This window comes from Hemiscyllium ocellatum, chromosome 28, assembly GCF_020745735.1.
Source record: "Hemiscyllium ocellatum isolate sHemOce1 chromosome 28, sHemOce1.pat.X.cur, whole genome shotgun sequence".
Lineage (NCBI taxonomy): Eukaryota > Metazoa > Chordata > Chondrichthyes > Orectolobiformes > Hemiscylliidae > Hemiscyllium > Hemiscyllium ocellatum.
Window position 1 is genome coordinate 50,487,183 of NC_083428.1, and position 17,295 is coordinate 50,504,477.

Genomic DNA, 17,295 nt, shown 5'->3' on the forward strand with positions numbered 1-17,295 from the left:
TACACTAGCCCACTTTCCTCCATATCCCTATCCCATGCCTGTTTAAATGCCCATAAAGAGGGAGAGTCCACCACTGTTACTGACAGGGCATTCCATGAACTCACGACTGTTCTCAGATTCTGATCTCTCCAACCTTGCTCTCGAGCTGCTAATCCCTGTTAGTCCAGTCGATGATGCTCTCGCCCATACTGGGATAACACATTGAATCGATTCCTTAGTTAACAGAAGAGGCAAACCCTCCAGTGACACATTTATGATCCACGGAGATGACATCAATCACAGTCACTGAACAAGTAGCTCCAGCCAACACCTTTCAATTCAATATTGTTTTATTAGAATTCAAAACAATGATTCAAACTTTCGCATTCTGGATGGGATATGTGAGGGTGATCGATGGAACAAATCTTGAGGTTGGTAGATCAATTGAGTGTAACCATTCAACCTGCCTTGGATGTAGGATCGTGCCATAAGTTTATCAGAATGTAAACATGCTTCTCTGTTTAAAAATGGATACATACCTCCTGGAACAACTGACCAAGCACTATAATTTCAATAAAACAATGAGACAATTTTTATACTAAATGATCTGAAGGGAATGTATGTCAGAGAAACGTGGGGTTATAACAGACAAATGGCATCAATATGTTAACAGAGAATTGTACGTGACTAATGCAATTCAGATTGTTACACCAGGTTCAGAGAGAGGCAGATGTGGCCTATCCTTTGATGTTATCGATGTTAGTGAACTGTGATGAAATGTCATTCACTGGACTTCAATTACAGTGTGATTATGGCATTGTGGAGGAAAAAGAAAACAGTGAATTGGGGGACATCAGTCTTGGAATCTTACCCTTTATAACTCATACGAACAGATTCAAAGATATATCTAAAGTAAGGAATGAGGAGTAAAATCTGTTTATTGAACACAAAAATGCAGGGACAAAATAATATTCTGTCAGTACTAAACTATGGAAAGTACAAAGAGAAAAGATACACTCATGATATTGAGCTACATAAAGTGAAATGTGTATTACAAAACCACTGAAGTGGTGTGCAATCTTTATCAATCATTATTTGGCCCACAGCCGAGATGCTGATTTCCCCACTGTCAGTGATCCACCTCACTGAGATTCTCTGGCGCAGTATCTCAGTATCGAGGAGGGGGTTATCAGTTCCTGCTGCTGTTCACACGGTTTATTTAAATTAAATCACCTTCTCACTGGAGAAAAAAAAATCACTTGGTCTTTTGGACTCTGTTTAACTGTTAGCAACTCAGCTCTGTGACATTATTGACGATAATGATTTGGGACCACAGCCAGTATCCGCAGAGTGCTCACAGGGTATGGCACCAGATAAAGGCCTTGCAGTCCGTGAGACTTTCTGAATCAAACTCCCATTTTCAGTCTGTTCCTGTTTATCATCCCTCATGATGTCTTTTGATATATCCAACTCACCCTCGTTTAACATCCCTCCAATCACTCCCTGTTTCCAAATTGTGCAGTTGGACAGCTTGATGTTGAGGCCATTTTGGAGAAATTGATAGAGCAAGGACAGGACTGATCGTTGGAGGGCCCGGTCTTTAAATGCTTCATTAAGAACAAGAAAGGTACTAAACGTGGGGCGGGGGTGGAGGGTGGGTTGGCATTGAAAATCAAAGTCAGCATTACGTTTGTAGAAAGGATGCTCGATAAGGACTCGTCTACTGAGTTAGTATGGGAAGAGGTTAGAAACAAAAACGGAGAAGTCACCCTGTTGACAGTTCTCTATTGCCCTCTGAAAAGTTCCAGAGATGTAGAGGAAAGGCTTACAAAGATGATACTGGATAGGAGTGAAAGCAACAGAGTAGTTTTTATGGAGGACTTTAACTTTCCAAATATTGACTGGAAACGCTCCAGTTCAATTACTTTATAAGGGTCAGTTTTTGTCCAATGTGTCCTAACACAGCATGTAGATAGGCCAAATTGAATTTGGTACTGGGTAATTAACCAGACCAGGTGTTATATTTGGAGGTAGGTGAACAGAGTGCTGATAGTGACCACAATTCAGTTATGTTAACCTTAGCGATGGAAAGGGACAGGTGTATACCGCAGGACGAGAGTTATAGCTGGCGGAAAGGCAATTATGATGCGAATAGGAAAGGTTTTAAGATGCATAGAATGGGGAAGGAAACTGCAGAGGATGGGTACAATTTAAATATGGAGCGTTTTCAAACAACAGCTAATATATGTCCTTGGTAAGTTTATACCTGTCAGGAACGGAGGAAGTGTTCGAGTGAGGCTGCTGTGGTTTCCTGAAGAAGTTGAATCTCTTGTCAAGAGGAAGAAGGAGGCTTATGTAAAGATGAAACGTGAAGGCTCAGATCAGATGCTTGAGAGTTAAAAGTTAGCCTGGATGGACTTAAAGAAAGAATGAAGAAGAACCGGGAGAAAGCATGAGAAGTCTTTGGCAATTAGGATCCAGGAATATCCTCAAGCTTTCTATCAGTATGTCAGAAATGAAAGAATGAACAAATTAAGATTAGGGCCAATCAATGACAATTTTTTGAAGTTGTGTGTGTAGTCCGAGAAGATAGGACAGGCGCTAAATAAATATTTGAATCAGTATTGACAATGGAAAAAGACAATGCTGTCGAGACCTATCTGGTGTACAGGCTATTAGACTAGACGGGATTGAGGTTCGTAAGTTGGAGATGCTAGCAATTCTGGAGAATGTGAAAGTAGAGAAGTTCCCTTGGCCAGATGGAATTTATCCTACGATTCTCTGAGAAGTTAGGGAGGAGGTGACAGAACCATTGGTTCAGATCTTTACATCGCCATTATCTACAGGAATAGTGCCAGAAGACTGGAGGACAGCAAATTTCGTCTGCTTGTTCAAGAAATGGAGAAGAGACAACCCTGGTAATTATATACCAGGCTTACTTTGGTTGTGGGCAAAGTGTTGGAAAGGACTAGAAGAGATAGTACTTATTATCATCTAGAAAGGAATCATTTGATTCGGGATAGTGAACAAAGTTTTGTGAAGGCTATGTCATGCCTCGCAAATCTTACTGAGTTGATTGAGAAGGTGAAAAAACAGGTGGATGAGGGTAAAGTGGGTAATATGGATTTCAGTAAAACGTTTGTTATGTCCCCCATGGTCGGCTATTACAGAAAATATGGAAAGTATGGTGTTGGAAAAACAGAACAGGTGAGGCAGCATCCAAGGGGTAGGAGAGTTGACGTTTCGGTTGTAAGTCCTTCATCAGGAATCAGTGTTCTGGTCTCCAGCATCTGCAGTCTTCACTTTCTGCTAGCTCCTCGAATGCTGCCTGACCGTCTGTACTTTTCCAGCACCACATTTTCGAATCTAATCTCAAACATCTGCAGGCCTTACTTCCTCCCAGAAAAAATGGAGACGTGGAATTGAGGGTTGTTCCGCGGGTTGGATCAGAAATTGGCTAGCTGTGAACAGACAGAGAGTGGTAGATGATTGGGAATGTTCATTCTCGAGTTCAGTTGCTAGTGGCCTACTGCAAGGATCTGTTGTTCGTTTTGAAAATGACCTTAATGAGGGAATAGAAGGATGAGTTAGTAAATTTATTAATCGCAATAAGATCTGTGTAGCTGTGGGCAGTGCTGAAGAATGTTGCAGATACTGAGCTGTAATGTTCTATGTTCATGCACCTACAATGGGCTGAATAGCTTCCTTTTGGGATGTAACAATTCTAAGGTACTCTGACCCACAAAAGCTTTAAGTGCCTGGAGAGACAAGCTGTTCCAGTAAAGGACACACTCTGCACAAACCTCCATCATCTCTTCATGTTGTCTGATATGCAGCGGCCTCAAAATATCTGCCCAATTAAAATAGATTGATACAAATTCAAGCAGTCAGGAGGACGTTCACCCGAGGGGATTGCCATCAGAGGATTTAATAAATAATAAGATGTCAGAATAACACAAATAATAAACAATATCGCAGCACCACAATAATTGGCAACAGCTTTCTCACCAACAATGCACAATCAGTGAAAATAGGTAAGTGTTTCTCTTCCATGATAACATTCAACACCGAAATCACAAAGGATGTGTCCTCAGCCCCCTACTATATCCCTGTACACCCACGATTGTGTTGCCAAATTTTGAACGAACGACAACTACACGTTCACTGATGACACCATCATATTATGACAGATATGTAATGATGGCAAGTCAAAATACAGAACGGAAATATAGGACTTTATGATGTGCTGCACTGAGACCAAGCTTTCTTTCAACATCGGCAGAACTTACCAACTGATCAATGACTTCAGAAAGAAAGGAGGAAAACATGCCGCCATCACCATCAATGGAACTGAGGTTTAAATGGTGGACACCATTAAGTTCCTCAGAGTGACGATAACTGACATCGTTTCCTGGATTTCCCATGTAGATGTGACAGCCGAGATGGCACAACAACGCCTCTTCATTCTCCGGCAGCTCAGGACATTTGGCATGGCCACAAGTATCCTCACCAATTTCTACAAGTGCACCATTGAGAGCAAACCATTCGGATGAATAATGGCCTGCTCTGGCAACAGTCCAGCCCAGGACAGTAAGTGAAATGACAGAAGGTTGGGTGCACAGCCCATGCCATGAAGGAAGCCAACCTCCCGTCCATTGACTCCATTTACACGGCAACCAAAGACCCATCGCACTCTGGATCACCTACAATCCCTTCCATCAAGCAGACAGTACAGAAGCTTAAACACTCAACCTAGCGGCTCATGAACAGCAACTTCCCAACTGAAGAATGGAATCTCTGACTTCAAATAGTGCCGATCTTAATCATGTTGATTTGTGGTGCAACCTGTATGACTCAGTCCGTTTTTAGTTTAACATCTGATCTGTATGTCCTTGCTTATGGTAGTAGCGAGATTCCCCAGCTAGGGACAAATACTCTGCAGGGAGTAGACTTTAATTCAGGCAAAAACTGATTATTTCACGGAGAGTACCAAAGGATCTTCCTCAAATCTGGCTTAAAAATAAGAAGACAATGGTTTCCTTAATCCTCAGCTCAGATCAGAAAAGGGTTGCTGCTCCAAATTATCTTGAGCTGTGGGGTGGTTGATACTTCCTAGTTTTCACCTGGTGGAGTGTGGCCTTTACAGTCACCTCAGAGGGTTCGTCGTTTCCTGTTTGGGAGGTTCTGCCCTCCTTTATCCCCACAGCTCTCTGTTTCTTCTTCTGGTGATGACCCTCCTTGAGCCCATCCTTGATTAGCTTTGATCACTCACAATGTGGATACAGGCCCTTCTTTCCAACAAGTCCACACCGACCCGCCGAAGCGCAACCCACCTAGACACATCCACCTACATTTTACTCCATCACCTAACACTACGGTGTAATTTAGCATGGCCAATTCACCTAACCTGCACATTTTTGGGCTGTGGAAGAAACCGGAGCACCCGGAGGAAACCCACGGAGACACTGGGAGAATGTGCAAACTCCACACAGAGAATTGCCTGAGTTGGGAATTGAAAGTGCGAGGCAACAGTGCTAACCACTGTTCCACCGTGCCGCCCATGTTCACCATCCGAAGAGCTGCCTGTATCCTTACCGTGCAGTTGCCGTTTCCCCCTTTGCTAGGAGTTTTTGATGGCCTTGCAGGTTTTCCTCCTCCTGTTTTTTTTTCCAGGAATCCACTCCTCTGCCTCTTTGGTTCCCTCCTCCTCCATTGCCACTGTCTGTCCTGTAGAAGCTTCGAACATCTGCTGTACCTGCCTGCTGGCTGCTGGCTTGTCCGCTCCAGCCTGTCCTTCGTTACCTTGCTGGTTTGTGGTACCTTGCTCATCTTTTGCAATCCATCTCCGGCCATCTGTGCGTAGGTGGCGGTCGCTTGTCTTGGGCAGGCCCTGTACATGCGGCCCGCCTCTCCGCACAGATTACAGTTCTTGGCCTCTTTGCATTCCATGGAGGGTGACCCTCCTGCTTGCAGTTGCGACAGATGCTGACCTTACAGTCAGCCGCAATGTGACATGACCTCCCGCAGGTTTAGCTCGCTTTTGGCTGGTCTGTATATGTCAGGTGCCCTCTGCTCCCTCCGATTGCAAAGCTGGAGGTTGGATGGATGATGATCCCACTGCATCGACCCTCAGGGTTATCCTCACCTGCCGCTTGCTGGTCCAGATCCTGAAAGGGTCGACCACATCACTGCTTTCTGCCTCATACTGAACGTATATTCTCAGGAAGGTGAGGACATCAGCTGCTGGGACATGGTGGCTACACATATGAATCATAACACCCTGCCTGCTTTGTGCACGACGCACACACAACAGGATCGCGGACAAGGTGGAGAACAGAGGCTCCCCTTCCTCCGCCTTGAAGACCTTCAGGAGCCGCTTAGTGCTTCATACTCCTGAAGGCCACATCAAAATAACCTGCCCCAGGAAAATCCTACAAATATCGGCTGCTCCAAACCCGTAGCCCTTGAACAAAATCTTCTCCACGGATACCCTCCGATCCAGAGGTGTAAGATCCTCCACCTTCTTCACAGTCACCCTGACTGTGTTGCGAATGCCCTGGCGTGGGCTTCGGGCGGCTTCTGAAGCCATGGCTCCTAGCTTGGCTGCTCCGTGAATTGGAGTTAGGCCAAAGCCAGCATGAAGATCCACCAAGAGCAGGACAGCACAACCAAACGATCCTTCAACGTCCAATCACGATCCAACGATGATCTCGTCGCGCTGTGATGACTAGCAAATCGACACCTGTCCTGATATGAACAGACACTTGATCTTAGCCAAAAGAGTTTCTATTAAAAATCTTCCTGAAAATCAAAGTTCTGTTCCTCTATAGCTTTTCTGTAAATGATCCACCACTCAGTTTCTCAATTATGTTTCCTATTTCATTAATGTGTGTTGATTTTTTTTATCTATATCCATTATTTTCGGTTCCAATAATTTCCCCAAATTAGTTTATTGACTAGCTTCATACTATATACTTTTCTCCTCAGTCTCAGGTTTTCTCCTATTGCTGAGAAGGCTTTGTTTATGCCTTTTCCTGTGAAGACAGAAGTAAAGTAATTGATTCATGTTTTTCTGTTCTCCATTCCTTGGTTTCTGACTGTATTAAGCTGACACTTTGACTAAAAAGAATAGCTGTTGTCTATTCACCCTGTCCATGCACTTTGTAATCTTAAACCTGAATTACTTACCTATTCAACATTCTCTGCTCCAACGGAAACAACCAGAGCTTATCCAGCTCCTCTCCACAGATCATATGATCAATACCAGGGAACATCTCAGTGAATTTACTCTGCACCTCATCCAATACAATCACATCCTTCTTGTAATGCACACCGTATTTAACTTGGCCTTACCAAAGTGCTACATAACTCTTATGATCTTTGGGTCAACGATCAAAGGCTATGGTTCTGCTTAACTCATCAATGATCATATCCAGTCACGTTCAAGGATGTGTGGAGAATAACCCTCTGAGTCCTACCTATTCACTGGTTATTCTGTTCCAGATTACATACCTGTAGAATATCTGAGGTATTCTCCCAAATCTTACCTTGCCAGCAGGTTTCTATGGTCCTGCATGCGTCAGTCCCCTCCGAGTGCAGAATGTCCTCCTTATTGCGGTCTTAAATGCCCTGTCCCTTATCCTGATATCATTTTCCTTAAATGTAGAGTAGACAGACAGAGAAACATTCTGTTTATTTCCACCTTGTTACATGTTTCGCAGATTTTCTAAATTTCATTGTGATCACCTCTCGTTCTTTGAAAGTGGGGAGATCACAAAACAATTTCCCCCCTCCATCAGAAAATCTTGTCATCTGAGGGATTAATCTGTAGAATGTCCATTGCATGTCCTCTGTGATCAGTATACTCTTTCTTACCTTGGGTCACCAACAATGTACACAATTGTCCAAGTATACTCTCACCAACACTCTATGCAACTGCTTAATGATGTCTTTACATCTATTTGCAGATTCCCTTAAACGAAGGACAACCTAACTTTAACTTTCCAATTTCATGTATTCTCCCAGTACTATTCACTTTACTTGTATTTACGAGCTCACTGTGTGAGTTCTTACAGAAAGACTTCTGAAAATCCAAATACACCACTTCCACTGTTTGTCCACTGTCTATGCTGCAAGAAACAACTTCAAACAATTCCGAAGTTTGTCAGATATGATTTCTCTGTCAGAAATAAATAGTGATTCTCTGCAAAATTGCTGTTCATTTCTAAAAGACCAATATCACATCTAATGTAGTAGATTCCAACTGTTTCCTTACAGATGTCAAATTAATTGGCTTGCAGTCCTCTGCATTATCTCTTCTTGCCTGCATATATAGTTGCATCATGTTTACTACCTTCCAGTTATCTACAATGGCTAGTGGCCTTTGCAGGATCTATAGGAAAATGAAACACAGTCACCGACAGTTCAGTTAATATGCTGTTTTATTTCTGACATTTTGATATGAAGTACATCTGGCCAATCAGACTTAGCAATGATCAATCTAGCTCCACTTTCAAGTACTACCTTGTTGCTGATTCGCATTGACTTTGTTTCTTTCGTTACACAAGTCCCATGTGACCATTTGCTTTCCCTCGGAGATTTGCTGGAGTGTTCTCCATGAAGACAAATGTGAAGTAACTGGTTAGTTTCTCTGCACTTTTCCTTTTCCCCACAATAAATTCTCCTATACCTTACAAATTTCCACATTTGACCTTGCTTTGTTTTCTTTACTGTATGGATCGTAGATGTAAGCAGTCCGTGTGTTTCCTGTTTGTAATCGTGTTTTTTTGATTTCCTGAACACTTTCTCCTTCCTTATTTTCGAAAAAGTAAATCTCTCAGAATGTTCAGGTTTCCACAATATCTGGAATTCTCCTGAAGCTGCTTTCTTTGATTGAACACAATCTCTAATTTCTTACATTAACCAATATTGAGTCACCTGCCCTTTCTTTGATGTTTGTACCTTAGTGATGTGTACGTATTTTTCAGACATTGCAGTATGTCTATCAATAACAACCATTATTTGGCTCACACTAAATATCATATTGTATTTTTCCAATTCACTTGACCCTCTCTTTTCCGGGCTTCCATGATGTTTGAGTGTAATGTTCAAAAATTGCATATTGCATGCAGACGCCGTGTAAAATGCAACATATTAATGTTGCAATTCCACAAGAGCTGCTTAAGAGCACAACACCACGCCATAAATTACCTGCTCTCTAGTTTGATTCACAACATACTGTTCAAACTATCTCATATACATTTATGAAATTTATTTTTCACAGCATTAGCAATCATTTAGTTAGCGCAGTTTAGATGCAATTTTAGATCATCCAGTATTACTGCAACATGGACAATATTTGCATATCTAATTTCCGGAGCATCGGATGCTCAAAAGTTCTACAACAGTTTTGGTTTAGATATGTAAGGCACCAATGTGTGTTCCACCTTGTTGTTTACAAGATCTACGCAAACTGATTCTGAAGAAGCTGAGGGGTGTGGTCTGTGTTGTTATTAGTGACAGACGTGGACAAGACATTGGGGAGGCTCAACCCGATGCTGAGATGATCCGAAGAAATGCCCATCAGTACAGGACAAGCATCAATAACCTTCCCCGCTCGGCCAGGGCAAGTGTCCCCGTATTGTCTCTATTCCCTCACACTCACTGTATATCTGTTATATTCCTGATGAAGGGCTTTTGACTGAAACGTCGATTATCCTGCTCCTTGGATGCTGCCTTTTCCAGCACCACTCTGATGTAAATCTTGTTTCCAGCATCTACAGTCCTCACTTTTGCAATATCTGCTATAGCACCAACACCCCAACAAGGCTCTTGCTCCACGACTCTCATTATTGCATGCAACATTGTCTTTCCTCCATTCTCTCCGTCACTGAAAGCAAATTGAGTTTGAATTCATAGTTTTGCCAACATCGAACCAGTAAGACCATTTAAAAATGCAGACACTTTGAAAGTTGGAGAGAGAGAAGTTGCCATCGAGATGGAAGAAGCCTGTGGATCAACATATTGCTCTGCAAGACATTAGGAAATACTCTCTATCAAAGCTATTTTTTCATATGAAACTTATTCACAGTTAACAAAAATATGACGACCCAGGGAATTCAACAACCAGAAGACTGATATCACAGAGGATGGGTGTGACTGTGCGGTTTTGAAATTAAGTTGATGTAATCTTCATAAGTGTCTTATTGAAACAGCATAATGTTATTGAGTTGGAGTCAGATCATAAGCAGTTGTGGGGAAGGGGGGGTTAGCTTTATACTTGTGAATAGTTGTTGTGCAATGTTCACTTTTAGAGTTAAAAAATAAATTGACATTATTTTCATTAAATAGTGATATGTGGGAGTTCTCTGTCACTCATATTCTAATGAATTACGAGGTGAGGTGAGCTTTTCTGGGTGTTCACTTTAATTAACAGAGGGGTTAACTGCCATGTAACAGTGGCAAAGACCAACAGAGAGCAACAAAAAAATAAATAAGGAGTGAGAAAATTAAATATGAGAGTAAGTCAACCAATCTTGTAAAGAAAGACTGTAAGAGCTTGTTTCGATACATAAAAGGCAAACGAGAGGCAAAATGGGCATTTGATCCCACACAAATTGACACGAGACAGATAGTAGTGTGGAACAAGGAAATGGCCGAGGAGCTGACTAATTACTTTGTGTCAGTCTTCACGGTGGAAGAGTTGAAAATGTGTTGCTGGTTAAAGCACAGCAAGTCAGGCAGCATCCAAGGAATAGGAAATTCGACGTTTCGGGCATAAGCCCTTCATCAGGAATGAGGAGAGGGTGCCAGGCAGGCTAAGATAAAAGGTAGGGAGGAGGGACTTGGGGGAGGGGCGATGGAGATGTGATAGGTGGAAGGAGGTCAAAGTGAGGGTGATAGGCTGGAGTGGGGTGGGGGCGGAGAGGATAGGAAGAAAATTGCAGGTTAGGAGGGCGGTGCTGAGTTGAGGGAACCGACTGAGACAAGGTTGGGGGAGGGGAAATGAGGAAACTGGAGAAATCTGAGTTCATCCCTTGTGGTTGGAGGGTTCCCAGGCGGAAGATGAGGCGCTCTTCCTCCAACCGTCGTGTTGTTATGTTTTGCCGGTGGAGGAGTCCAAGGACCTGCATGTCCTCGGTGGAGTGGGAGGGAGAGTTAAAGTGTTGAGCCACGGGGTGGTTGGGTTGGTTGGTCCGGGCGTCCCTGAGGTGTTCTCTGAAGCGTTCCACAAGTAAGCCGCCCGTCTCCCCAATGTAGAGGAGGCCACATCGCGTGCAGCAGATGCAATAGATGATGTGTGTGGAGGTACAGGTGAACTTGTGGCGGATATGGAAGGATCCCTCGGGGCCTTGGAGGGAAGTGAGGGAGGAGGTGTGGGCGCAAGTTTTACATTTCCTGCGGTTGCAGGGGAAGGTGCCGGGAGTGGAGGTTGGGTTGGTGGGGGGTGTGGACCTGACGAGGGAGTCACGAAGGGAGTGGTCTTTGCGGAATGCTGATAGGGGAGGGGAGGGAAATATATCCCTGGTGGTGGGGTCCGTTTGGAGGTGGCGGAAATGACGGCGGATGATACGTTGTATACGGAGGTTGGTGGGGTGGTAGGTGAGAACCAGTGGGGTTCTGTCTTGGTGGCGGTTGGAGGAGCGGGGCTAAAGGGCGGAGGAGCGGGAAGTGGAGGAGATGCGGTGGAGGGCATCGTCGATCACGTTTGGGTGGAATCTGCGGTCCTTGAAGAAGGAGGCCATCTGGGCTGTGCGGTGTTGGATCTGGTCCTCCTGGGAGCAGATGCGGCGGAGACGAAGGAATTGGGAATATGGGATGGATTTTTACAGGGGGCAGGGTGGGAGGAGGTGTAGTCCAGATAGCTGTGGGAGTCAGTCGGTTTATAATAGATGTCTGTGTTGACTCGGTCGCCTGAGATAGAAATGGAAAGGTCTAGGAAGGGGAGGGAGGAGTCTGAGACAGTCCAGGTGAATTTGAGGTCGGAATGGAAGGTGTTAGTAAAGTTGATGAACTGTTCAACCTCCTCGTGGGAGCACGAGGCAGCGCCGATACAGTCATCGATGTAGCGGAGGAAAAGGTGGGGGGTGGTTCCAGTGTATTTGCGGAAGATGGACTGTTCCACATATCCTACGAAGAGACAGGCATAGCTGGGGCCCATGCGGATGCCCATGGCAACTCCTTTAGTTTGGACGAAGTGGGAGGATTGAAAAGAGAAGTTATTCAGGGTGAGGACCAGTTCAGTCAGTCGAAGGAGGGTGTCAGTGGAAGGGTACTGGTTGGTGCGGCGGGAAAGGAAGAAGCGGAGGGCTTTGAGTCCTTCGTGATGGGGGATGGAGGTGTACAAGGACTGGATGTCCATCGTGAAAATAAGGCGTTGGGGACCGGGGAAGCGAAAATCCTGGAGGAGGTGGAGGGCGTGGGTGGTGTCCTGAACGTAGGTGGGGAGTTCTTGGACTAAAGGGGACAGAACCGTGTCAAGGTATGCGGAGATGAGTTCGGTGGGGCAGGAGCAGTCTGAGACAATGGGTCGGCCGGGGCATTCAGGTTTGTGGATTTTGGGCAGGAGGTAGAAACGGGCGGCGCGGGGTTGTGGGACTATTTTCTACCCCACAACCCCGCACCGCCCGTTTCTACCCCACAACCCCGCACCGCCCGTTTCTACCCCACAACCCCGCACCGCCCGTTTCTACCCACAACCCCGCACCGCCCGTTTCTACCCCACAACCCCGCACCGCCCGTTTCTACCCCACAACCCCGCACCGCCCTGTTAAAAAGGGAGTAAAGCAAAGTACAGAAACTTACACACTGACAAATCTAAACTTGGCTGTGGGTAAGATCCTGGAATCCTTTGTGAAGGATGAAATTTCTTAATACTTGGAGGTGGATGGAAAAGTGAAACAAAGTTCGCATGGTTTCATCAAGGGGAGATCATGCCTGGAAAATCTGCTAGAAAACCTTGAGGACGTAATGAGCAGCTTCGAACAAGGAAAGCCAATGGATGTCATCCACCTGGACTTCCAGAAGGTCTTTGACAATGTGCCGACAGGAGGCTACCGATTGAGGCAAGGACCCATTGTGTTAAAGGCAAGGTGCGAGCATGGATAGAAGTTTGGCTGTCTGGCAGGCAGCAAGGAGTGTCGATAAAAAGTGTTCTTCTCAGGTTGACAGTCGGTGGCAAGTGGTGTTCCATAAGTCTCAGTGTTGGAACCACAAGTTTTCACTTTATACATTAACGATCCAGGAGAAGGAAGTGAAGGCATTCTGGCTACATTTCAAGATGATACAATGATAGGTGTAGGTTCAAGAAGGATTTGGACAGGTTAGGATAATGGACAAAGAAGTGGTAAATGCAGTACAAAGTGGGAAATTGTGGGAACATGCACTTTGGTAGAAAGAATACAAACATGGACTACTTTCTAAATGGGGAGAAAATTCAGATATCTGGAGTGCAAAGGGACATGGGAGTTCTACTCCAGGATTCTCTCAACGTAAACTTGCAGGTTGAGTTAATAGTTAGGAAGGCAAATGCAATGACGGCATTTATTTTGAAAAGATTTGAATGTAAAAGCAGGGATGTATTTCTGAGGCTCTATAAGGTTGTTGTCAGACCATATTTGGAGTATTGTGCGCTGTTTTGAGCCCCATATCTCAGGAAGGATGTGCTGGCCTTGGAATGGGTTCACAGGAGGTTCACAAGAATCGTTCCAGGAATGAAAAGCTTAACATATGAGAACGTTTGAGGACTCTGGAACTATTCTTGATGGAGTTCAGAAGGATGAGGGAGGATCTAATTGAAACATACAGAATACTGAATGGCCTGGACAGTATGGATGTTAAGAAGACTTCCATTGGTCGGAGACTCTAAGACCCAAGGACACATCCTTAGAGTAAAGGGAAGACCTTTTAGAACAGAGGTAAGGAGAAACGTCTTCAGCCAGAGAGTGGAGAACCTATGTGATTCATTTTCACAAAAGGCAGTGGAGGTTAAGTCATTGAGTATATTTAAGACAGAGATAGATAGGCTCTTGAGTATCAAAGGGGTCAAGGTTATAGGGTGAAAGCAGGAGAATGTGGTTGAGAAACTTGTCAGCTATAATTGAATGGTGCATCAGACTTGATGGGCTGAATGGCCTAATTTCTGTTCCTATGTGCGATGATCTTATGGTCGTAAGCCGCAGCCGATTGATTCCTCTCTACCATTTTGACCCTCCTGACAGCAAAGTGCGAGAGTAAAAAATCCCTGAGTCATTTTTTTTATCAAACATGGAGGATTCCTGTTGAGGATTCATGGGAATCGCTCCACTGCCTGAAGGAAACGAAATTCTGCGAAATCCAACTGTTCCAGGAAGAATTCTCATGCCAGCAGTTTGTTTGAGTAGAATAATATCGGAGACAGAATAGCAGTTGGGGCACATTACCACTTTTCCTTTTGATATGAGTTCAAATATTATGAAACTCTGGAAATCTTTCCTTATTCTTTTTCGTCTTCAGACATATGCATCTTTACGTGTGTGACTCTGTATCTCACATTTTTCGAGAAAATGACATAGGTTACACTTAGAATCTGTTGTAACCACTGGAGAAGTGGGGCTGGTAAAACAAACAGTGACCCTCCAACAGTGATCGGAGTAGGAATGAGAAATTCTCACGGGGCTGTTCAAATGGGAATTCTCTTCCCCCGAAGTTTCATCCCAAGAAGGCAGCTCAGCACCACCACTTCCAGCGTAATTACACATGGTCCAGAAGTGTTGGCCTATCAACAACAGCCACATTCCATGAAAAAATCAAGAAAAGATAACCTGCAGCAGAATTAATTTGATAGGAACAAAACTGATACATAAATGTCTGTTGCCTTCCAGAATTGTGCTGCCTGTGCACTTTGACTTTGTGCAGTTTCCTACTGTTTATTCAAAGTTGAGTTTATTCAACATTTGACAGACGTGAATGGAGGAAAATTGTGGACAGAAAGAAAAGTGCTGCAGAGACCACACTCAGATCAGCCATGATCTTACTGCCTGGTCGAGCAATTATAAAGTGTCTAATGACCCACTCATGCTCCTCAGTCCTATTTCCTATGTTTCATTCAGTCTTACAACCACCTGAACAGGAGCAGATAGAGACCACTTGCTCCAAATACCTGGTCCGCAGTAACACAGGATACCATTCAGTCAGCAACACTGTGTGGTTTGGTGTGGGTTGGAAAATGTGATGGGAAATCCAGGCTGGTTACAAAAGAGGCCTCCCATCTCTGTACAGAGTGTCTCCTGTCTGCAACTGGGGTTTCATTTGTTGGTCATGTTGTAGACCCAGAATCACTGTGAATATTTGACCCATATCTCTCCCAGAAATGGTTCACAGAATACATGTCTTTCACTGTCCTCAACAATTAATAACAGCACTTCCAGGAAAATTGCAACCATTCACTTTCCAAAGACAGAATATGAGAACATAAGAAACAGGAGTAGGTCATTCGGATGCTAACGCCATTGTATGCGATCATGCCTGACCGACTGTTGGCATTAACTTCTTTTTAATGGCCAATTCTTCACACTCCTCAGCTCTCTGACAGGTCAAAAATCAATCTATCTCCTCTTTAAATACTTGCAATGATCCAGCTCCCCTAACCTTCTAGACCTGAGAATTGCTGACATTCACTACTCTCTGTGAGATGAAAAACTCTCCAGGCAGACACCATTAACATCATCAAATGGCGTGAAATGACTTGCTCGGGTATGAGGGATTGACCCAGATATCAAGGCAGGATTTGATTAAAGATTTTATCCTCAGAGACACTTAAATATCCAGAATCATACGTCATGACTAAAATTTTTTTTAAAAAGTACAAGCCATGGAATTTATCATCTTCTCAGTGTCTGTGTAGAACATAACGAGTGATTGTCCATCACCATCACGTTTCAATGCAATGACCTCTTATTCTCTTGCAGTGCTACAGATTAACCCTCACTCACTCTTCTTTTACCATCAACCCAGGGATTACTCTGGTGAAATTCCTTTACACTGTCTCTGTTGCAATGAGATCATTCCTTTTAAAAGCGTGAAAACCTATCCACAGTATCCCAAATACTGCCTCAACAACAATCTCAGCGATGATCATAATAATTCCTTTCCCTCACTTACCGGTCTCCATTTCTTTACTATGATGTAAAACCCCATTCCGTCTTTATGCACTGCCAGAGACTCGGAATTTAAGTCCCTTACATCTGCATGTCAGATCAGTAAAGCCAGCACCAGAGGTGCCCGTGGAGATGACCATCACTCTTGGGAAGAGACTTAGTCAGAAAGATTGCACTTGAAATAGGGAATGGTCACCTCCCTGAATGGAAATGATGTGTAGGAATAAGGAAAACAGGCAGAGGAAGGGAACTAACTTTACTTTTGTTCTTTCTTCACAGGATGTGTGAAGCCCTGGTCAGGCCAGCATGTTGCATGGATCTTGAACTAAGTGGCTGGTTCAGCTGTTCCACAGGACAGTAAAGAGTAAAACACATTGCTGTGAGTTTGCGCAGACCTGGCTGGATAACTAATTGATTTCTTTGAAGGACATGATGGAGGCATATGGATGTTTTCTCACAAATGATGATGGTTTCAGTTCAATTACATCAATTTCCTTCGTGAGATATCAAAAGATTATTATTCTGTTTCTCTAGATTATGTGCAATGTCTTAAGCAGCATGCAGTGCCTGCCTGTCTGACGGATTCTGTGCAGTGAACAAGCTCAACATACTCAAACGCAATTATTCTGTCATTAATATGTGGTTAGAAAGGACTTGATAATGTGTGTCGAGATTTAACAAAGGCACAATTGATGGTTTATTTAGAAGATGGACTGAGGTGGTGGAGGAGACGGTGATATCATGATGGTGGTATTGGACAGGATTCGTGAATGGGAAGGATATAGAAATGTAAATCTGTGAAGGATTATGCAGATTTAGAACAGTCTGGTTCCTCCTCGCATATTTGTTAGTAATTTTTCATTAGTAATTTGCTTGTTATAATTTCTGTGAAATGGATTATTTCATTAGAATTGAAAATGTTGACGTCCACGTTTCTAAATTTTAAATAATATCGGCAGCAATTCAGTTTAACCTGGCTTAATGAACAGATAGAATGACTTACCAGGAACACCAACTATTGCGAGGATGGGATAGTAACCAGCTTCAATAACCAGCAGAAAATTAAAAATCCACCAAGCTAATGATATTCCAGGCTGGGAAATCCAGTAAAGACCATAGGACAAACTCCTGTCCATTGTTGGAACATTCCACTCTAAAGTTCTCAGATTCTGATCCATTG